Source organism: Elgaria multicarinata, chromosome 13, assembly GCF_023053635.1.
Source record: "Elgaria multicarinata webbii isolate HBS135686 ecotype San Diego chromosome 13, rElgMul1.1.pri, whole genome shotgun sequence".
Classification (NCBI taxonomy): Eukaryota; Metazoa; Chordata; class Lepidosauria; order Squamata; family Anguidae; genus Elgaria; species Elgaria multicarinata.
The window spans coordinates 7,275,999-7,300,372 of record NC_086183.1 but is presented as its reverse complement, the minus strand read 5'-3'; the positions used below and the strand labels follow the sequence as shown (position 1 = coordinate 7,300,372).

The following is a 24,374-nucleotide window of genomic DNA, read 5'->3' as shown; positions in this document are numbered from 1 at the left end:
AGTGCTGCTTAAAACCAGAAGCAAAACATTAAAAAAAAAACACCACACACCTCATAAATAGGGAATGATGAGTGCAGAATAACTGCCTTGTGTAGAAAAGCTTTTAGCATGTGTGCATAGCAACTGTCACAGCTAATGTAAGGCTTAGCTCCACCATTAGAGAGGAGCAGAGGTACACTCTATGTACATCTGCACAACAAATTTGTATGAGCTTTATATCAGTTTAACGGGCACTGTTCCCTCCCCCCCCCTTTGAAGAATCTTGGGAATTGTAGTTCAGTGAGAGTGCTAAGAATTTTCTGTCAGAGATCCCACACCACCACCAGTTTGCTAGGGTAAGGAATAAATGTTGAGCCAGTTCAAGCCTTTGGTGTAAAGAGCACCATTATGCATGCCACAACCTCCTTGCTGCCTAGCAACTATCATGCGATGGGACAGCTGTTCTGTGGCTAAGCCACTATTTTCACTAATAGAGACCAAGCACCAGTCTTGTGGCCTCCAGGCAACCACTGCTAGTAAGACAGACAGACAGACAGACAGACAGACAGACAGACACACACACACACACACACACACACACACCCTAAGACAGCCAAAATGGCACCGGTTATTGGTCACCTAGCAACCAGCACTGGAAGACACAGCATGACGGCCTCCTCTCACCCAGCAACTACCACTCAGAGCCGAAACATTCCCTCTGTTAACTAGGCTTCCCACTGTAGGAGAGAGGGCAGGGCCGAGATTGCCATAACAACTCTGGGGGTCTCAGCAGCTGCGGTTGGAAAATAACATTAGAAACCTTTATAACCTTTGAGAGGGGAGAGATGAAGATTGACGTTTTAAAAAGTAAATTATTCATTTTAGGCAACGGTATCCCACCCTTTGAGCAAGTTTTCAGGATAGCTTACAACAAAAATAAAAGCAAATTAAAATAGATATGCCATAAAAGGGGCCAGCAATAAAACATATATGAGGTATAAGACTGCAAGCTGTAGTTCCTTCAGGTCAAAACTCTCCAATCTCCGCCCTGACTTCCACCTCCTCCCCACCGCCAAAAGCCCATGCACGCGCCTAAGGGCTGCTTACCTATGTACTGTCCCTTGCCTTCCCGAAAAGGAGGGCCGAGAGGTCCTTTCACCACAGGCTGCATGTATTTGATTTGTGCGTAACCTCCTCCAGGTCCCCCTCCAGTCACTGTGGAGATGCCAACCACCACCAGCAGCCACAGGGTCACTTCATGGAGCATCGTGGCTTTGTTGGTAGACTTTCTGCAGACAAAATAAGACAACAAAATCACTTGAGAGAAGTTAGTCTGCTCTTTGTCTCTTGTGTTTTCCTTCCGCCTGGCAAAAGTAAACTGGTCGGCGGAGAGCGGACAGCTTTTCCTAAAGCAAATATTTGGCCCATTTCCCAGGCTATTTTCCTCCCCGATCTACACCCAAATCTCCCAAGCCCCTGGCACCCCAATTCTTCTCCTTTGCAACTGTCAGGTCTTCATGACTACCAAATTATCCTATTGAGGCCTTCCTCTCCGTACTCTTCCGCCCCTTAAGGGAGGGATTAATATGGCTCGAGAGAAGCCAGTATCTGTTATGGCTCCTCCTGGATTGTCCTGTTCATGCTAGTGCTAAGATCATCCACATCTAAAGCGTAGACAGATGAGGGACCGGATACAAAAAGAGGACAGTGCTCTGAAGTGGGGATTTCAGCAAGTACTTTTTATCCCTTCATGGTAAGTAGCACCCACCAAATTCCATTTTTATACAGCTTTTGAAGATACAGGAACCCACCCACTCACTCACTGTCCTCTTATGTATCAGGTCACTTCAGTGACCAAATGAGCTGATGACCCAGCAGTTGGGATACACCTTGAATGTGTACCCGACACCTGGGGGGAAAAAGAATCCAGGAAATCATACCCTTCCGTTTAGTAAAGATTCACTAAAAGGTTTAATAATGGGAGGGTTTTGCATGTCACACACAAAAATCATAAATGCTGCCTGTTCACTTCTGCTACAAACGGAAGTGGTTGAAGAACCCACAGAACTTCAGTCCATGGTGAGTATAGTGTGAAGTGCAAACCACTATACTTCACGCTTCACCATTGACAAGCTAGAGAAATAGCCCAACAACGAACCAAGGGTTATTCCTCCGGCTTGTCAGAGTTCAGGGAGCAAGTTGCTCATTTACACAATAAACCACGAGAAGCCTGTCTTATCGTTTGTGTGAATCAGGTCAATATAGAAGCGAGGGTTGGGGGGACACCCAAGCTGAGGGCTATGACCATGTCTCTCAACTGGGAAGGATTTCCTCAAGCCAAAAAAAAATAAAAAATTGTGCGCTTGGGATTTGGCTCTTGAGGACATCTCCAACTGCAAAGCCAAGGTCTCACTGTACTGCCTTTGAAACCCTCTGGCTTGCAGAAGGGGCGTGAAAACCCCCTGTAGTGTTTGGCAGCTTGAAAAATGAATATGTCAGAGACACAATTCCCTCACTCGGAGCTTCGCCAGAGGTAGTAATTCTCCACTGTGGTGCTTCTAAAAACATCAATGGGAGTTTGTTTGGTCAAGTACTTATGAAGAACCTTGACTGCTTATGATGCTCAGGAACGCCGGGCTCTGGCTAAAGTGCCCACTTGTGTAAAATTAAAGGGCCTTCTATAAACACAGCTTCCCCCTCTTGTGACATTTTCCAAGGCTTCAAACAAGGCCTGTATGAGACAGGTTTAATGATACAGAACACCAAAAGTGCTGTGGACTAATTGAACCACAATCGCCATTAATAAAAATTAAAGACCTCGGCCTTTTCCTGCTTGGGAAGGAATGAAGAGAGCTACTCCTCAGCTGGGTTTGATTGGAATTTCCTGAGCTGGTTTCACTGAAACAGCAGAAAAAAAAGGGGGGCAGGGAAAATGCACCACGAAGAAGAGTTTTAATATGGGGTAGCGGTGGAGCACGGCCCCCACATGGAAGTGATTTGAATGCTATGCGGGCTTGGCGGAACCCTGAAAGGATTTAAGTAACGATGCCATTCCTTGTCTAACCCAAATGATGTATATTAAGTCTCCTTTTATTAGCTTTGAGAACAGGGCTCCTGCCCTTACCCGGGCAATCGGTGGCTGACGTTCCAATCATCTGAGGTAAAGAGTTTGTGTCGGTTGTTTCCGTTCCCATTTCCAAGGTCCTATTCAGGCTGCCCTCTTGTCACTAGCAGAGGAAATGGCTCCTCACTAACAGAAGAAGTTGGACTTAATTTAATTTACATGGGACCCCGAGAGGAATTAGATCCCCCCTTCTGTTTCAAAAGTGTTGAGATCAGATTTTTCAGTGAAATTCGTATACGGGGTAGCCCTAAAGCATCATCTCTGCTGAGGAGGATAAAATGATTTGTTTAGGGGCTAATTACAGGGAGAGTGCACAGAAGCAAGGGCTTAGGGGGAATGGGCATGAGGGTGGGGACAGAACAGCCAAGTTCAATGCGGGTAAGACATATTTGTCGTCTCATCTGTGCCGAGGTGAGAAGGAAGAGAGAGAACCCCTCCTGAGCTGCAATACTCGCTAGAGTAGAATCTGTTTGAGTGTGCTCTAATGAACAAGTGAATACAACCTGGATTGGAGACCACCCTCACCGAAATTCAGCTCCCACAAGAGCTGCCCTCACAGTCAGGGATCAAACAGTCCCACCAATACTTTAAGAAAGTAACTAGGCTTGACAAGTGGAACCCGCAACAAAATGTTGCACTGTGGAACAGTGGGCGCTGGTGGCTCTGATATCAGTGCGCCATTGAAGCAACGGGGGATTGTGCAATTTCGAGAGCCTCCGTAAACTCCACTCCCTGCCCCACCCCAACGGTAGCCTTAAAGGCCCCATTGACACAGGAAGGGGAAGTGCGTGATTTGAGCACGTGGGTAGGTGTCTGCCAAGTACTTCTTGGGCCAAGCCAAGTCTCAGAAGGGGCTTGTGCAGCCCAGCGAGCGCGGGCGAGGCAAGTTCACTCGTCCCTAGTTCTGCCTTATTCACCACATGCTTAGACTACCATAATGCACTCTGCATCTGGCTGCCCTTGGAAAATGTTCAAAAACTACAGCTAATGCAAAACATGGTGGTCAGACTGCTGTCTGATGAGCATTTTGCAGACCAGATGACTCAAGTCTTGGATCAGCTACACTGGCTTCCAATTTGTTTCTGAGCCTATTTCAAGATTCTAGTTCTTATCTATTAAGCTCTAATTGTCGGGATATCTAAAAGACCAACTCCTCCCACATGAACCTGCCAGTACTTTACTATTGTCATCGGAGCCCGTGTTACATTTGAGAGGTTACACTGCTGTCCACTTGCAGCAGACGCCCTTGTCAATGTGCTCCCTGGATCTCTGCCTGTCAAGCAAGCAAGTGGTAGCAATGATGAGAAAGAGACGGAGGAGCAACGGCAGATGGTGACAGTGGCAGTGAGATGGTAGATTCATGTAGGGAGGGGGCACTGAAGCCCCTCAAAAACATGGAGCCGACACGGCCACAAGATGTATAAAATAGAAATAGGTAATTACTTTAGGGCAGCTTCTACCCTCCTCTGACACATAGCCTTACTCTAGAGTAGCACAATCATAGAGCTAAAACTATGGGATTCACTTGCGCAAGATGCAGTGACAGCCACCAATCTGGATGGCTTTAAAAGGGGATTGGACACATTCTTGGAGGAGAAAGCTATCAATGGCTACTAGTCCTGATGGCTACATGCCACCTCCGGTATCAGGGCAGCATGCCTATGTGCACCAATTGCTGGGGAACATGAGCGGGAGGGTGCTGTTGCACTCGTGTCCTGCTTGTCATTTTTCCATGGGCCACTGTATGAACAGAATGCTGGACTAGATGGGCTCTTCTTATGATCTTATATTCCAGCCCCAAGCCCCCCAAAAAACCCTCGGATCTCATTTGGCTGTTGTGGCTTTCCCCATCACCTTTTATTCCATCTCACTTCCTCCAACTCCTCCTAATCGGATGGTCTGTTGCTTTTGCCCCCATGTTAAGAAACTGTACAATACAACAATGTATTGCTGTTGGAAGGAATCCAAAGTATGACAGTCCAACGATGGGTTCTTGAGTCCCCCGTGCAACCCTCTACCAACAGTGAAACATCTGCAGTCACTCCCCTGTGAACTCTAAGCAGCTTTGAAGCAATTACAGTCTTGCTAAAGTGTTGTGTATCTTAAAAATCTTGCCCTTACATGAAACTGCCAAAGCAATAAGCAACTTGCAACTGCAGCTGCCTCTGGGTTTTGGTCAGTGTAACTGTATTTTCCCTTCCCTTTTTCAACCCCTCAAACCACAAGCAGGAGAATCCCAAACCAAGCAGGCCTCAAATGAAAGGTAAATATAGACTTTGGCCTAAAGCCTTTACTATTCATTATTATAATTTTTGTTGCTTGTTTGCTTTACTTTTAAACAGAGCAGTGCTGAATGCGATTTTTCTTTAAAAACAACAACTCAGAAGCATTAGGAAACATAAGAAATCAGAAGTCCTTTATGACCCTCTAACGAAACTGTGGTCATGAGTTCCATACAGTCCCAAACCAGTCCAGTCTCAATCTGCTGCTTTACTGTAGTCAAACCAGTAAAAATAAAATAAATAAGCCAAACAAATAAATATAGATTACACCAAGAGCCAATATCTAAAATCTGGGAATCACAGTCTTCATTTTACAGTGACCTGCAATAAGGGAGGTGGACAGGTTTGCAAAGAATGGGTGCTACCACAGGGAAGGCCCTTTATTGTAGGCATTTTTATACCTCTCTTCAGTTGTGTTCCAGAATGAACCGGTGAATTTCTCTGCAGAGAGCATGACACTACCAAAGAAAAGGCCCTCTCTCTGATAGCTACCTGTCTCGCTTCAATTGGCAGAATTCATCTGCAGAAGCCCCCTTGCTGAAGATCTTAATATATGGACAGGTGCATATGGCAACAGTACCTTTCAAGTATCCTAGTCCTAAACTGAGAGGGACTTTAAAAAGCCAAAACCAGTACTTTGCATTGGGCACAGAAATGGACTGGGAGCCAGTGCAGTTGACATAGCACAGGCATATGATCATAATGTTCAGTCCCAGCTAGTAATCTAGCTGCCATATTCTGAGTTAGCTACAGTTTCCGAACCATCTTCAGGCACATTACAATAATCTAGCATGGAGGATGCCAGGACCTTGGTAACTGAGCTGCCCTAACCAAACTCTCCTCAGTGAATGTGGACCAAGGTTTCCTAATATGCAGGGTACAGAGAGGGCTTTAAGAGATAAAGCTCCAGCATCTTTAATTGGGCCTGGAAGCAGGTGGTGCAATTGAGCCAAACCAGGCTAGTCTCTTCAGAGACCTGCAGAACTCTGCAATACCTGCAGCCTTCAGAGGGCACTGCAGTAACACTGATTGGAAGTTTACCAAAGCATGGATAACTGTGTGGCAAAATCAGAGAGGGAAGGACAGAACAAGCTTACTGGCTGAAGCGGGTAATACGTGGTTGCTGTCATCACCCGAGAAACAAGTAGCACAGGAGGATTTCAGGAACACTCCTGGAATGCAAATCTGCACCTTCAAGTGGAGGGACCATAATTCAGTTGTAGAACTCAGAAGGTCCCAGGTTCAATCTCCAGTTAAAAGGACCAGATAACAAGTGTTGGGAAAGATCCTGGAGAGTCAACAGCAGGTACAGTAGACCCTATTGGGCTGGTAGAAGAAGCAGCTTCCTACGTTCTTATGCAAGAAAAGAGTGATCATATCTGTCACCTATAACAGATACCTTTCTTTGGGCCAAGCTCCACAGCAGCCTACACCCACACATGACAGTGGGGGTGAGTAAATGCATATATTCATTACATTTTTAGCAAATCAGAGCAACATACATTGTCCTCTTCCCACCCCACCCCACTTTTATCTTTACGATAACCCTGTGAGGTAGGATAACACTGAGAGAGAATGTGACTCAGTGAGGTTCATGGCTTAGTTGGGATTTAAACTTCACTCTCTTAGGTCCCAGTTTGATGCTCTACCTATTACACACGACATAGGCTGTCATTGAAATCAACCTAATGGAGAAGAAAATACAAAAGAGAACACAAGGAGAAAACCACAAATGCTTAGTTCATACCAGGTAAGGGAAATAAAACTGCTGATTCCAAATTTTCTTTGCCACCGCCACCACCCCGGCTCCCTCCAGCTTTCTTTTTATATAACAGAAAGCATATTTTTACAGCTGAGATCCCTTAATATCAGCTTTTTCTCCCCTTCAGACAAAACCCCATCAAATAATGTTTCATAGCAACAAGTTTTCCTCTCCTAAACTCCAAAAGACAGGGGAAAATAATAAAATTACCAGGGCCCCTCAGAGGAGGAAGCTGGCTCAAAGCAACGCCACAACGGATCCACTTCTACAACATGTAGTATACCATGAAATATAGCTTGAGCAAGTCATTTCGCCCCAGAAGTCTGGATGTGTGGGTTAACACAGGTAAGACCCATGCTGGCTTTTGAATCTGGCCAACTGAAATACAGACAGGGGTGTCAGAGGTTTGGGGGTGGAGCTCTGTGAGTTTTTGCCATCTCAGTTCCCCAAATGCCAGCTCACGGATCCCTGAGATGGCTTGACTTGGGGCACGCTTGCATTTTTCTGTGTGTGTGTGTGTGTGTGTGTGTGTGTGTGTGATTGCAAATCCTGATTTGTTCAAATCCTGATTTGTGGAAATTCGCGACTGGGAACATTTATGGAAATGCCAATTTGCACAAAATTGCAGGCATAAATATAGCAATTTGCGCAAAATTGCAGGCATAAATGATCCTTTATGGTTGCATTTTTATGCAAATTGTGCTATTTGTGGCCACAGTTTTGTGCAAATCGCCATTTCTGTAAATGTTTCCAGTCTTGAATTTTTGTAAATCACAGTTGGTGAACAAAAAGAAAAAGGAACAAGACGTGAGCTCTCGCTGGGTGCCTGTGGACCGTCTGGCAGCTTGCCCCGCATGTATGCTGGGGTCAGGCAAACAGCAGGACTCCAGCGAGCAGAGCATGAATAGGACTTGGCAGAGTTCACCCATCCCTACAGATACCCTTGACTTTGCACAGTTGTGTGTGAAAGAATTGTAAGAGCGACCTTGTCAGGATTGCAGTATAGTGTGTAGAACTGGAACAGAACTCAGTCACTTAATCAATTGACTAAAGAAGTGCCTTCAATTAATCAGGCAGAAAATTTTAATACATCATTTTAAATACAAATCATTTTAACAAATACAGCTGGCAAGTACTTCTTTCTCTCTCTCACAGGAGGGGACACCTCTATTGCGTTGATGCCTGCTATGACACACAAGTAGATGCGTTGATGCGACACACTCCACTTTATTGAGGTTTAGACTTTCGGCAGTCTTTACCCTCTGCAAGGATGGGGGGCCTATTAAAACGGTCTAATGGACTCCAATTGATTCCAGAGGGCTCTGGGGGATTTTCCTGCTGATATGGCCGGTGCTCCTGTCGAAGCCCAGGTCGCTCTGTGGAATGCAGAGATGACTTGGGCAGCTGACATGATCACACCCAAGCGTCCTCTCCCTCTGAGCAGAGCCCGGCCAGCTCCTTGGTATACACCTGAGCTGAGGGCAATGAAGCAAGAGGGGAGACAGCTAGAATGCAGGTAGAGGAAAACTCATGCTGAGTCTGATCGAACATGGGTTAGAGCTCACTATCGAGCCTACTCTGTGGCGGTGAGGGTGGCAAAGGGACAGTTCTTTTCTACCAGCATTGTATCTTCTCAGTGTCGTCCGGCGGAGCTTTCCTGGGTGGTTTGTGGCCTGTTACATGGTGGGCCAGGCTGGGAGATGGTGGAACCCTCGGTAGCACACTGTGACAAATTTGCACGGCACTTTGAAGATAGTCGCTCAGATTCATCATGAATTGGACACCATGGTTAATGCAGTTCCACTAGTAGAGGCATTCAGAGCGCCGCCTGGTCCAGTTTTATTGGATGAGCTTCAGTTACTGAGACCCGAGGATGTGGACAAGGTGCTTGGCCAAGTTCGGTCAAACACCTGTGTGCTTGCCCCTTGCCCCTCATGGCTCATTACATCAAATAAGGAGGGGATCGCCAGCTGGGTCCAGGAGGTTGTAAATGCCTCCCTGAGAGAGGGAGTGGTGCCGGCCTCTTTAAAAGAGGTGGAAATCAGACCACTCTTGAAAAAGCCTAACCTGGACCCAGAGGATGTTAACAATTACAGGCCGATGGCTAATAGCCCCTTCCTGGGCAAGGTGCTTGAGCGGGTTGTTGCAGGACAACTCCAGGCACTCTTGAATGGAACGGATTAAGTCCGTGGAATCTGTACAGCTCGGAAGATACCAGTCCACTATAGAATTGGTGGGTTGGAAATAATTTAAATCTGTTTCAGATGTCTCCGGCAACACTATTTTGAAACACTATGGGAAGTGATGTTTCTTACTATGGGTTACATCCTGACATCCTCAGGATGCTAAATTCTGTATCAGATACCAAATGTTTACCAAAGTGTGACTGTAAATGTATAGAACACTGTCACAAGTCCAAACCCTTGGCAAGCAATTCATAGCCATGTTCCTGGAGGTGATGCACCCACCACAGCATCATATGCTAAGTACAACCCTGCATGTTCTAGATCCAGGTATGCTGCCTGCATGCTAGTTTCCCAGTTGAGGTTACTAGGCCTCAACAGGGGCAGGGTGCTTCCATTGCGAGCTGTGCCTTTCCATCTGTGAAGATTTGGGAATCTATGCCAGCAAAGTACATCAAAGCAAATGTATCCTGGCTACCCATGAGATGGGAATCTGGCATAATGCTTGGTCTCCAGGACTTCAACAGTCAGCTCTGTGGAAGTTAATAAAAGGATGGGATGGAGAAGACAAGCTCTTTGGGGGTTGGCCTTGAACCCTGGCAACCCCCCGTCACGTCCAAACTAAAATAAATCAGATTAAATTGAGTGTGAAAAAGCAAGCCATCACTTACGTGAGCCAAAACTTCCTCTGCAGCTGTGAGCTTGTGCTTTAACCAGGAACTGCATGCGTATGTGTGTGCATAAGATCCATGGCATAAACCTGTCTTAAATTATACTCTTGACCCTCCCTGTATGCCATTTTTAATAAAATAAAGCACAAAGGGAACACATCTCTCAACAGTGAAACTAAATGCATGACCAATGATAGATTTCTAGAGTGCAAAGTAGTAAAAGAAGTAATGACTCCGGCTCAGACTACACATGACATTAATCACATGGATCGCCTTCCACTACGCACAACATTTTTTAACCTGTTGTCCAGGCTGCAGTCTCCAACGTGAAGCAGCATGTTGGAAATGGACAAGTTTTAACCCCTTCCTCGCTATTAGGGGGATTCCACACGTCGTACTGAGGGCGCTTCCATGCGCCCCCAGTGTGCCCCCAAAGCGATCGTGTAACTTGCCTATTCGAAGAGACGAGGAAGAGGCGTCCTTGTCGCCACCCGCCGCCGCCGCCACCCACCTACCTCCTCGCCGGCCGGGTTGGAGAGCTCGGCCGAAGAAGGCGGGGAGAACGAAGCTCTCCACCCCGCCTTCTTCGGCCGAGCTCTCCGACCCGGCTGGCGAGGAGGTAGGTGGGTGGCGGCGGTGGCGGTGGCGACAAGGACGCCTCTTCCTCGTCTCTTCCAGGCAAGCTACACGATTGCTTTGGGGGCGCATGGAAGCGCCCTCAGTATGACGTGTGGAATCCTCCTCAGTCTTCTTTCTTCAACTTACTCGATAGCTGCTTTTTGCTGCTCATGTGTGTGTGCGGAGGTGAGAGAACAGGTACCATACACATCCAATTTCAGCCTCATGCCTTAGTTAATATGGCTGTATATCTGTCACACACCCACTAAAACACCCACTCCTATGTACACTAATGCTTTTCAATTCTGCCCTAAATGTAAGGTTAAAAAAAATCTGCCGATTCCTTCTATACTTAAGACTGATGATTTGTATCATCAGTTTCCAGTTACACTCCCGGGCAGTCATCTCATGGTAGAACTTCCACATATGGCCTGGTCAGACTACTGGGCAAATAAAAGTTTGGCAGACTTCATTTTTAAGTATGTTGAAATACTCACAAGATCAGGAATGACTTGGTGGCCAAAAGCCGCATCATCGTGGACATCATCATGGAAAAATCCAATGTTTCAACCCACCCTTTTAAAATCAGAAAGTCAAGCGCAACAGGAACCAGAGGACACAACACCAGACACAGTGTACTTCAAAGAGGAGAGTGCCTCTTAAAATGAGAGTCCCTCAAAAGAAATAGTGGCAAAACATATTCTGGACTAATAGGCAAAGAGTCCAAGTCAGAGAATATAGCTGAGATTTAGGCATGAGAACACAAGAAGAGCTTTGCTAGATTAGACCAAGGGTCCATCTAGTCCAACATCCTGTTTCTAAGCAGTGTTGAGGCAGCAGGGCACAACTGCAACTGACTTCCCCTACAAATTTGCACACAAACATATATGCATGCATGCCCAGCCACCTGGAATTCAGAGAAATACCACCTCTGAACCTGGAGGCTCCATTTGGCCGTCATGATTCATAGCTATTGATAACCTCCATGAAGTGTCTATGCCCAGTTGGAGTGCTTGGTTTTAAAGGAGAACCTAGATATAGTAGGCATTATGGATACCTAGTGAAATGGAGAGAACCAGTGGGATATGGTCATCTCTGGAAATAAACTCTACAGGAAGGACAGGGAAGGGTGAACTGGTGTAGGGCTTCCTCTGTATGTCAAAGAGAGCATAGTGTCGAGCAGAGTCCTCCACTGAAGTGCAGTAGATGACAATTCTGGGCTCCAAAAGCAATTTAGTATTAGGAATATGCCATCATCTCTCAGATCAGAATGCTCAGTATGATCTTGAGATGGAAAACAAAAATCAGGGAGGCATCCAAAGACTGAGGAACTGAGGGAAATAGTGGTGGCAAAAGATGAAGTTGTCATCTTATTGAGAAACTGAAAGTTAATAAATCACCAGACCCAGATGGTATCCATCCTAGAGTTCTTAAAGAACTCAAATATAAAATTGCAGATCTTCTAACAAAAATATGTAACGCCCTAAAATCAGCCACTGTACCAGAGGACTGGAGATTGGCCAATGCAATGCCATTTTTTTTTTAAAAAAAAAAGGCATCCAGGGGGATCTGGGAAAGTACAAGCTGGTTAGCTTAATGTCAGTTCCGGGTAAATTGGTTAAAGGCATTATTAAAGATAATATTAGTAGGCATATAGAAGGACAAGCCCTGCTGGAAAAAATCAACATGGTTTCCACAAAGGTAATCTCACTAATCTTTTAGAGTTCTTTGAGTGTGTCAATAAACATGTGGACAGCAGTGATCTGGTACACACTGTCTACTTGGACTTTCAAAAGGCCTTTGATAATGCCACTCACCAAAGACTCCTCAGCAAACTTAGCTGTCATGGAATAAGAGGTCTTCTTTGGATCAATAACTAGTTAAAAACAGTAAGCAGAGAGTAGGAAAAAATGGTAAATTCTCTCAATGGAGGTATTTAAAAAGTGGGCTTCCACATGGATCTGTATTTGGATCAATGCTTTTCAACTTGTTCATAAATGATATGGAATTAGGAGTGAGCAGTAAGGTGGCCATGCTTGCTGCTGACACCAAATTCTTTAGGATGGTTAAAACAAAAAGGAACTGCGAAGAGCTTCAAAAGGATTTCTCCAAACTGGGAGAATGGGCAATTGTGGTTCAATGTCAGCAAGTGATGCATGTTGGGGCAAAACATCCCAATTTGAAGTATTTGCTAGTGGGATCTGAGCTAGTGGTGACTGACCAAGAAAGAGATCTTGGGGTTGTGGTGGACAGCTTGATGAAAATGTCAACCCAATGTGCAGCTGCTGTGAAAAAAGGCAAATTCTATATTAGGTATAATTAGAAAAGGAACTGAAAAGAAAACTGACAAGATCACACTGATATTCTTCAAATTTATGGTGCGACCATACTTGGAATACTACGTACTGGTCACCACTCCTAAAAAATGATATTGTAGAGTTGGAAAAAGTACAGAAAAGGGCAATTAAAATGATCAATTGGCTGGAGCAACTCCCCCACAAGGAAAGGTTACAATTTCTGAGGCTGTTTAGCGTAGAAAATAGGCTAGTAAGGGGAGACATGATAGAGGTATACAAAATTATGCATGGTATGGAGGGAGTGGATAGGGAGACATTTTTCTCCTTTTCTCATAATAGTAGAACCTGGAGTCATCCCATGAAGCTGACTGGTGGGAACTTCACAACACACACAGCGCATAGTTAAACTATGGAATTCACTACCACAAGATGTAGAGATAGTCACCAATGGCTTTAAAGGGGGATTGGACAAATTCCTGAAGGGGAAGGCTATCAATGGCTACTGGTCCTATGGGCTCTATGCTACCTCCAGTATCAAAGGCAGTATGCCTATGTACACTAGTTGCTGAGGAACATGGGTAGAAGGGTGCTATTGCAGTCATGCTTGTCGGTTTCCTGCGCGCAGATGGCTGTCTGGCGTGTGAACAGAATGCTGGACTAGATGGCCCCTTGATCTGATACATCATGGCTCTTCTTATGTTCTTAAAGCCATCACCACATCTTGTGACAGGCAATTCCATTATTTATGTAATAAATAAATAAATAAATAAATAACTCTCCATTATTAGAAATTAACCACTGTAGTTATGTATTTTATCTTTGGTTTCTTCACTATCCCCAAATCAGGTAACATGTGGTTATATTTTCCAGATCAGGCAACTTTGCTGTTTACATGGTGAACCAAAATCTCTGAAGTTTCAGACAAGACAGAACACCAAGTAAGCAATCTTTCTCTCTCTCTCCCTCTGTGCATAGGCTGGGATAGACATTTACGTAAATGACTTTGGGAGCTCTATGCTAAGTATGGAAAGCTCTCGTTTCTGTGCTTGCTCTAAACTGGTTTATCCTCACTAATTTAATTCTCATTGAAATCATGATCCTCCCCGCCTCCCCCCATGCCCAATCTCTGTCTTCCTGTTCCAGGGGAAAGCATAAAATAAAATTTAACATGGAAATACAATAGCTCCCCAGTCATACAATAATAATAATTAAAAAAACAGTCTGCTGGAATGTGAAGCTATGAGAGTATGGTAGGTTGTGGAAAATTAAGAGTGAAGAAAATTAACCAAGGGTCAAAGTTCTTGGCTCCCTGGGAAGGTCTTCGTCCCCCAAGACAATGATTCTGTAACTGGAGATTTAGGAGGGTAGGAGGTTCCAGCCAATGTGAATTTACTAGCTTGTAACACAGACCCTCTTGTCCTGAGGAGCTGTAAAAGTAGCACAAAATTGTCCCTTCAAGGAAACACACAAAGCAGATCCCCCAAGGAAAGGGTAAGGAACAGAAGCACACAAAATGAGTCCTGGGGAAGTAGCCCAGTTGAAACCAGGGGACTTGGTTTCTGATGACGATATAACATGTGTTTCAACTACACACAATGACAAAGGCAGATGCTGCAGAGAGAGCAAGATCACAGACTCTGCTAAAAGAGGGAAAGTCCCAGTTTGCTTTTTCAACAAATATATCACATTTAGTCAATTCTGTGCGGGAAACTACAAACCACCGGTAAAATGGAGAGAAACAGGGCATATCCTGATAGCACACATAGGAGGCTGAACAGGCAGTTCCAGCAAATTTGATCCATGCCCTGGATCATTTGCCACGCTCAATCTATGTTAGTCCCCTGCAGCCCTGATGATGGATGGATGCTTGCCAGGGCCCTGTGGGCTGCACACAGCATGGCCTACAAGGCTAGATTCCTAGTCTAGCCACAGGCAGGCCCAAGCGGGCTACCATTTCCAGGGACACTCTCCGCATTTCTGATGGTACCCTAAGGCTGTTGCGTGGGCACGCCTCACAATGCCAGCAGCAAAGCAATCAACTTCAGTTCCCATAGAAAGGGGACTCTGTTTCTCCCCTTTGTTGCTCAGGCATTACTAAGAATTCTCTGTCCCCTGCAATGTGACAGGCACCATCCTTGGCGGTGTTTAGGCGGTGCTGAAAATTTATCTGTATACCCACGCATTTACTATTTTTAATACCTAGCATGGTAGATTTTGTTAGTTAACATTTTTATCTTTGTACTATATTTTACAGCACAATCCTATGCATGTTTAGATAGAAAAAGGTCCTATGACCGCCAGCATGGCTGGCTGCGGCATGCTGGGAGCTGTAAGGCTCTTTTTTTTTTGTCTAAACATGCATAGGATTGCGCCTTTAATTGTTTTAATCCATTTTATACACAACCCTATGATTTGATAGTGAATATTTAAAATATATAAATAAGAACTCAGCAGTTATTTTAATCCCTGTTCAGTGCCCATACACCTGCCACTAGGAAAGGGAAATTAAATTCTTGACCAAGCAAGCCTATAGCCTGATTCATACTGATCAGCTGCATTCCATCCTGATGTTTTGCTGGTATTTGCTGATATTTCCCTACTGTGCATGGATTCAGAGTCAGACATTAAATTTGCTATTAATACATAAAATGGGGTGGAGATGTGATTAAAACTATATGGCTGTCACGTCATGTCTCAACAATGAGAGGTTGTGTGAAATTTATCGTTTTGTATAAAATTCCTTTCCTGTTTCTCGTCTGTCACAACCACCACCTTTCATCACAACACAACACGGCTCAAATTTTATTTATTCACCTACTGTTACTCTCAACTGTCTTCCTAATATAAGTTAACCAACTGAAGTATTTCCATTTCCTCAAAAACACTTATTCTGAGAGTTCCTACTCTTCTCGCAATAATGATTCCTTCTCTCTCTCCCTGCACGCACGCACATGCACACACACACACACACACACACACACACACGGCATTTGGATAGCTCTAGCTTAGCATGGCAGTACCAGTAATTCCCTTGAATGCTCTCAACGGAAAGGAAACTGAAGGAAAATCCATCTTCATGTCAGTTTTTCCTCTCCCCTTTTGCCTGAAAAACACACCGGGGCAGAAGATGTGGCTTCTCTCCCACTCTCCCTTTCCCTCCTATTGGGATACAAAGGAGCAAAAGAAAATAAATCCCTCAAACAATCCCAAGGCTCGTCTTTAACTCACCTGCCTGTCTCTGAATTGCCTCTTTCTCCAAGTCCGGACTGTCTTCCACTTTCCTTCCCAAGACTCCTCGCCCAGCCTGAATACTTTGATTGTTTTTTGCCAAGCGGTGACGTATACACCCACTTACATATTCCCTCTAAACATCAACAAGCTCCATCCTAAGACAAAGTGGTCAATTTATTACTTTGAAGGGGTTCTCTGTGCGCAAACGGGTGTAGCATTAACCACACACTTCAGCTTTAGCTTCGCCTTATAAACTCTGTGGCAGATAAATGATTTTCTCTTCTAACTCTGGAACGAGGTCTCCGTATGCGGCTGCACCACAAGGCCAGCAAGAGCTATGCATTGACGAGAGAGCGATCACCATGAATGGGATTTTTTAATCTCTGGATATTCCGTTTTCTCACCTTTATAATACGTCTTGCTTTAATTTGCTTGCTTTTAATCATAGGGCTGGGTGTATACTGAGATTTCAATGGATGTGAAGAAAAGCCACCAAATGTTGTGCAAGGCACAGCTTCCTTAGAATGTCAGATGCCATGTTTTATTAGTGTGTGTGTGTGTGTGTGTGGGGAGAACAGGTTTCTAGTTCTTATGGCTGCAAAAATATGCTTCACTGGGTCTGGGCAATGGCTGCTGAATTCTCAAATACCATTGCTTTTAGATAAGGCATTGTTATTTCATATTGTGAGGAACCTGAACTTATTTCGGTCCAAGCTACCTGTTAAGTGTGCAACCTATCATTACATCTCCCAATAGTTTTGTTTTTACATTAAAGCAGCCACAGAAGGTTCAGAATTTGACCCTACTGGGGAAAAGATTCAGGTATTTGGATCATTTCTGTTTTTCCCCACTTCAGGGTTAGCAGCTCCTAGTATGTCTGTGTGCATTTCAATAAAAAAAATGCCAAAGGTGGAAAGGTGAAACTTCTTCTCCCTTGGTGTATGCGTGTGCGTCTTTCTGTACGTGTGTGTGTGTGTGTGTGTGTGTGTAAATTTCAATTTAAAAATGTGAAAGGTGGAAAGGTTAGATATCTTCTTCCTTGGTGCTGCTTCTCAAATATGGAGACCCACCCAAAGTATTTTTTTATATTATTTTTTATCTGTGACTGGCTCTCCCAGGTAATGTGAACCGCCCAGAGAGCTTTGTGAACCGCCCAGAGAGCTTCGGCTATTGGGCGGTATAAAAATGTAATAAATAAATAAATAAATAATAAATAAATAATGTGTCATTTTCAATCCTGCTCCAATCTTCTGATGATAATATCAATACACGTTTTCATTCAAGCCAGGGCTCCCTAAAGCTTAGCCCTGGACCTGTTTTCACATATACAGACATTTCCCAGAGTGAATCTGATACACTGGGGAGGAACGGGGCACTGGCCAAAGACCGTAACATCGAGAGGCCAGCACCAGGACCTATCTTGAGACACGATTGCTCTTCCTTCTCAGGCTGCCTTCCACCTGGCTAAGAAGAGAAAACAGCACAGATCAGGCTGGGTTGTGCTTGCATGTGTCTGGAGAACTATTCTAACCACAAGCAGGAGCCCACAGGGTGCCAGGGATTTCTCAGGATTGCTTATGCAGGCTGGAGTTGCAGGACCTTGGATAGCTCCAAGCCAACAAATAGCTCCAAAGAGGTCTAGCGCTCAACTGAGGCCTTTTATCCCTCTTGGGTCAGACTACCCCTCCCTAGCCCCACCCCCTTCCTGAAGGGTAGAGAGTCTTAAAGGGGTAGTCCTCTGTCCTGGAACCTAATACTCTATCATCCCACAGTCAGCTCCCACATTCCATGCTGCCTGCACTGGAAGAGGCCCCTGGGTGTAAAAGGTTCTGGTTCCTAGGGGGATTCTGCCACCATGGGTTGCAGTTGAAGGGCCTCCTTCCATTGGAGTCTGGATTCATAACCTCCACAGTTTGCCCCACTAGTCTTCCTGATACAGCTGGCCCAATCCTCCTCTTTGCCAGTGTCCTGGCTGCTGCTCAGAATCAGGGTTATAACAGACACCAATGCCTAAACTTGTGTTCACCTCCAACCCCTGGCTTCACATGTTGCTTCTTGCATTGGTGGTGCCATGCATGAGAGGGATTCTCTGCAGAGACCTTAGCAACATTGCAGAAAGTTGCTCAGATGCAACTTTCATGCTGAAATCCATGAGCTTGTGAAATCTAGCTGCCTTTGTGATGGGGTCCATTTACCAGTTTTTATAGTTTGAAATAGCACAAGTACTAAAAATTTGGGACTGTACTTTGTGGAACAGTATTATTGGAAGGTACACAGACTGCCAGAGATCTGGCAGTTTTCTAGGGCACAGAGTGTGACTACTGGATGATGATAATCTGCTTTTATTGACTCGCCTTCAAAACCCTTGCAATTTCATCATAACACATAAAGCATAGAGGGGGATCAAAGATTAAACTGCTAAATGGGACCGAGACCTCTAATTTTATTTATTTTTAGGGATTTATAACCTGCTCTTCACTAAGCTCCCGGGGTAGCTTATCACTCTTTCCTTTAAAAAAAAGTCTCAATCTCTTCATTTTAAAAATTAAGTACTGGCTGTATGAAGCAGTGATGAAAAACTACCATTTTTTTCTATTGGATTTCAGCATGAAAGCTGCATGAAAGTTGATTCCCTTCAAGTCTCAGAGTTCCCAAAATCACTTGGTGACAATTCGACATCACTTCTACTATGTCTCAATGGATTCTCTTTCTTGGCACTGGTGCAAACAGGAGCACAATATGTTGCAGCTGCAGTACTACCAGGGTACTTCTTCACATAACACATCGTTAACTTACGGAATTTACTGACACAAGAAGATGATAGCTACTGGCTTTTTAAAACAACTACACAGATTCACTTGGCTATCATGGGTAATGGTCATTAATAGATTACTATTAGCCATGCTAGCCAAGTATAGATGTAGTATTCCTCTGAATACCAGGTACTGGGGACAAATCATATTAGATGGCCATTATTACTATCATGTTTTGCTTGTGAAATTTTTAGAGCCATCTGGCTGGCTACTGTTAAGAAGAGAATGCTGGGCTAGAATCCAGCTGCACTGTTTAACTGGGCAGCCAGAGGGAGGGAAACACTATTCTTGTACTGCTTCTTCTTCTTCTTCTTCTTCTTCTTCTTCTTCTTCTTCTTCTTATTATTATTATTATTATTATTATTATTATTATTATGACTAGCAGTACTGGGTCAGTGATGTCGTTGGGGGTTTGGAAGAGATGATCCCTACACTTCAGCAAGCAGGCAGGGGAGGTGTAAGCATCGCCTTCCCTGCACACTGAGATGTGTGTGCATGTGTGGGGAGAGAGAATGAATGTGTGTGTGAAAATTTCCACATCCCTGGACTAGCATACACTTGGTCTGATCTAGCAAGGCAGTTCTTATACTAAAGAGCATCCCGAACAGTATTAAACATGTTAGCTGGAGAACGAATCACATTTCCCCCCTAGCAATCTACTGCTGTTTGAGGACTAGGAAAAATTTTGGATTGAAAGAGTGAGTTTAGATTATGAACCCTCACTGGTACATCATCTTGTGCTACCTCCAGTAGCAGAGGCAGTATGCCTATGTATACCAGTTGCTGGAGAACATGGGTGAGGGGGTCCTGCTCTTGCACTCGTTTCCTGCTTGTGGGTTCCTGGTCAACAGCTGATTGGCCACTGTGTGAATAGAATGATGGCCTAGATGGACCCTTGGTCTGATCCAGCATCACAGCTCCTCTCATGTTCTTAAAGTGCACTTTTCTCCCAATGCTGCCTTGGGAGAGGTCAACATCATGTACTTAAACAGCTGCTAAAGACTTGGAAGTTATTAATGTTATTTTGTCCTGTCTTTTTCAGGCTGGATGTAACGTTACAACATCTCTTACGTTAAAGTCTTCAATCAAGGGGTTACTCAAGGACTGTGAAATGCTGTAAGTCCTTTTTTAAAAATGGATTTTGGGTAGTTTTGATGAAGCTAGAATTGAGAAGTCTGGGGCTTTAACATGTGTTATGTTTTAATGATTTTAACTGAAATGTGACTAAATGTTTTGTGTTTGTGGGTTGTTGTTTTTTAAAAATGTATTATTACTCTCCCCAGAAGCCATCAGGATGGGGCAAGCAAGAATTCAAATGTAACCCAAAGGCTAATTAGCAATTACTTTGTTAACGGGCCAATGAATTAGTCAGAACTTTGAAAAAAAGAGAATGAAACAAGCTGTTGTGGGACAATGTTGCCAAAGAAGGGATGCAATTTTGGAGCAATAAGGATCCATTAATCTCATTACCATCCAATTCAGTTTGTTCACCCACCTTCAACTGAACATATACTCTTTGACCCTGTTCAGACAACACTCTAAGCCACGACACTTTAGCATTCTGAGCTAAACATTATGGCTTAGCGTGTTGTGTGAACCATTCCTAACCATGGCAGTTACATAACCATGATTTAAACTCACTATACATTTGCTGCAAAAGGGTTAGTGGCCTAACCACGGTTTAGCATGTTGTCTGAGCAGGTCCATTGTTTCTTACCCATTCCATTCAGATGTATAGCAACAATCTAAATTATAAATGGTGACAGCGAGTCGACACTTAACAGTACCACACATAATAAACCAGTGTCCTGGTTCAGACATAGCATTCCTGGCTTGATAAACCATAGTTTGGGAAGTCATGGATAAACACCCAGGCCCATGAACTCCCCCCTCAACTCTCCCCTCCCCTCCCCTTGTGCACTGGCTTCAGAGAACCAATCCTAGGTAGCCTAACTTTAGTTCCCTGTTATATCCAAAATTAGAAATTGTGGTTTAATGTCAGTTCAATCCTGTTTAATAAACTGATATAATCCTGTTTAGTAAACCACAGTTCCCAGTGGGGCATAACAGAAAACTGTAATTTGAGCTAACGGGACTCATTATGCCCAAACTCGCAAAACAAAAGAAGTAGGGAAGCAGGGAGCAAACAGGCTCAATGCTCAATTCCAGTTCTGAAAATGCCCCCAGTGTCTTGTTATGTGTTACTTTCAAAAAAGCAGTAACCAGTTAAACCTGATTATGCTCTTTGCTTTTCAAAAAGTCCTCTTCAGGATGATGTCATATCGTCAGGAATGAGCAGGCAGGGCTTGAATTCTACGTAAAAAGAACTGCCTCTCCTGCCACTACAACCTTTGGTAGGTGCTATTGTCACAAACTCTTTGTGACAAACTCTTGGAACTGCTAAATGCTTATTTCCTGCCTTCCTTTCAGAGACCAACAAATGAGAAGGAAAGCTTTGCAGCACTTGAAAAGTGAGGCAAGGAACTAAGAGTGAGTCTGAGAGTAGACCAGCTCCACATATAGTAAAGTCAACATTTATTCCTAAAACCGAGAGAAAATGGGAGATTAGGAGCCTCTCTGCACCAGCCTTTTATCCCGCACCTTTACCAGGGCTTCTGCTTCTGGATTCTTCATGGGATTAAGATCAGCTCTTTTACATGTGTTTACACATTACTTTTTTCAGGTGTTTCCTTTCTTGGCAAGTTCTATACAGGATCATAGCATAGCAGAGTTGGATGGGCCTATAAGGCCATCGAGTCCAACCCCCTGTTCAATGCAGGAATCCACCCTAAAGCATACCTGGCAGATGGTTGTCCAGCTGCCTCTTGAATGCCTCTAGTGTGGGGCATTCATTATATAGATTTCATTATACAGCCACTAGATGTCACTATGGCATAGCTGTGATATAGCGGGATTCCGGAAGTTCACCAGCTATTGCAGCACTTCAAAGCGCAATGAAATTTTATTGCCACATTTTCCCCATTAAGAAAAATGCTGGGATAAAGGTCATAAAGCACAGGGGAGTTGCTGGAGGTTGAAGACATCGTGTAAAGGGCCCACAAACCTCAGCGAGAGATCAATTATCAGTGTGCGATAAAAACTCTTATGTAGAGAAGCCCTAGATCTTCAATAGGTCAGTGGCAGAATTCTGAGAGCAAAACTGCATATTTCCTTAAACATATGGCCAGTGCTAAGATACATCTCCTTGTGTCTCAAGGCAACATTTATTTAATCATTCATATGACATCAGATTATCATGGCCAGAGTTTCCCCACTCCTCTGCAAGCAGCAGCCAATGAAGATGGTGGTTCATCCGGCAAGCAGATCATCAAGCGCTGTTGTGGCTGCAATCCATGGAAAGCCACAACCAACTTTTGCAGCAGTTCTGAAACACCAAGCACCAAGATGTCATGTTACATGTCTCCATTAACAGAAAGTTACCAGGGAAGGAGAGGAAGTCTTCTTCATCTTTTCATCCAAGGTAATATGAAGTTTGTCCTTAAGATACAAACTGATGTTCAACTGAAACTGCAGCCAGAGGAAAGGTTTTTGAAATTATTTTCACTGTCCTTGGACACGTGGCTTTCACTCACCAGCATCAGCAAAACTCAGGAGAAACAGGCACATTTATTAGGGATGTGCTCCGCTTCTAATCGGACCGGCGAATTAGAAGCGGAGCGGGGTGCTTCGCCTCCCCTTAAGGCGGAGGCGAAGAGGATTGGGGGCCGGCGGAGCATGGCGAAGAGGATCGAGGTGAAGGCGGATCCTTCGCCTCGATCCGGAGCTCCGCTGGAAAGGTAAGTGGGGTTTACCGGGCCCTGCCGCTGTCGCTGTCGCCCATGCGGCGACAGTGGCAGGGCCCGGTAACCCCCCCCCCCCCCGCCCTCCTCTCCCTTACCTGCCTCCGTCCGCGGTCCGTCGCCGTCTTCAATTGAGCCCACAAGCGGCCCAGACTTCCTGCTGGAACCGCGGGCTCAATTGAAGACGGCGACGGACCGCGGACAGAGGCAGGTAAGGTCCCCCTCTCCCTTGGTCCCTTACCGGGCTCTGCTGCCGTCGCCGCATGGGCGGCGATGGCGGCAGGGCCCGGTAACCCCCCCCTATGGGGGGGGGAACGGAGCTCCGATCCGGATCCGGAGCTCCGAGCGGAGCGGAGTGGGCATAGGCGGAGTGGGGGCGGGGCGGAGCGGCCCGATCCGAAAATGGCGGATCTGGAAGTGAAGCGGAGTGGGGGGTCCGTGCACACCCCTAACATTTATATCATCTCCAATTTCTGGGTACTGCTGCTTCCTCCTGTGGTAACTTCAGTCCCCGCTATCACTGCGGAATGACTGTGGAATGATCTCCCTGAGGAGGCTCGCCTGGCGCCAACCCTGTTATCTTTCAGGCGCCAGGTCAAGACTTTCCTCTTCTCCCAGGCATTTAACAACGCTAAGTTTGTCTTTTAACGGACCCCAGAACTGTTGTTTTTAAATGGATGTTGTTGTTTTTATACTGTTGTTCTTATGCTTTTGATGGTTTTAAATTTTGTATACCTTTTTTAATGTTTTTAACTTTTGTAAACCGCCCAAAGAGCTTCGGCTATGGGGCGGTATATAAATGTAATAAATAAATAAATAAATAAATATTCATTTGTACGTCACTTTTAAAGATACAAACTCCTGCATAAGTCTTATTTTATGCTTGTAACCATCATATGCAGCCATCTTAGAGACAGGCCTCCCAGTTTTTTTCATGGCTGAGCAGGAAGCTGAACTTGGGAGAACCCACCTCAACCTCAACAATGTATATCCGGAGAGTAACACTGACCTGAAGCAGTTTCCCTTGGAGGAAGGTGTTCCAAATAATCTGCCTCTCAGAGCAGATGGGAGGAGAGAGGCAAAGAAGAATGCCAACCGGCAGCCATACTGGGCTCGAGGCAAACATTTTCCACTATGGAAACTGGCTGTATCTCAAGCTGTCGAGATTCATGCCAGGCTTATGCTGCTTTGCCGTTCAGCAATATGTCAGCTCATTGCCGTCATGTTTCCAATCTCAACAAACAGGCCAGACAAAAGCTTGATTGAACAGCGGATCCTTTAGAAAGAGTCTCGCAGGAAAGAAAAAGCCTTTCCTGAGGCCACAAATGGAGTCCTTACAGCAAGGAGAATCAAGTTCCAATCTGTTGAAAGCTTTACCAAGTGCCCCCCTCTCATCTGAGATGCCAAGATGCCTCACAGAACTACTACTCCTAGCCGGAAGCTTGGGGTGGTTTAATTCATTTAGTTTTAAAATGCCTAAGACTTCGTGCATTTCTACACAAGGCTTTTATTGTGCACTTGTGATTCATGGAAGTTTGTGGGTCCTTTACACGACGTCATCAACATCCAGGGGCCCTCCCATGCTTTCTGGCCATCATAGCGGCATTATTCTCA

General features: G+C 44.8%; 1 long non-coding RNA gene across 1 annotated transcript in view; it reads right to left on the bottom strand.

Moving 5' to 3' along the window:
• Window positions 1-1,079: 1,079 nt before the first annotated feature.
• The window catches only part of LOC134408470 (uncharacterized), a 133,524-nt gene continuing 110,229 nt past the window's right edge, over window positions 1,080-24,374 (bottom strand). The window contains exon 3 of the long non-coding RNA XR_010026099.1: window positions 1,080-1,268. This is a non-coding gene — a long non-coding RNA (uncharacterized LOC134408470). The remainder of the gene's footprint in view (window positions 1,269-24,374) is intronic.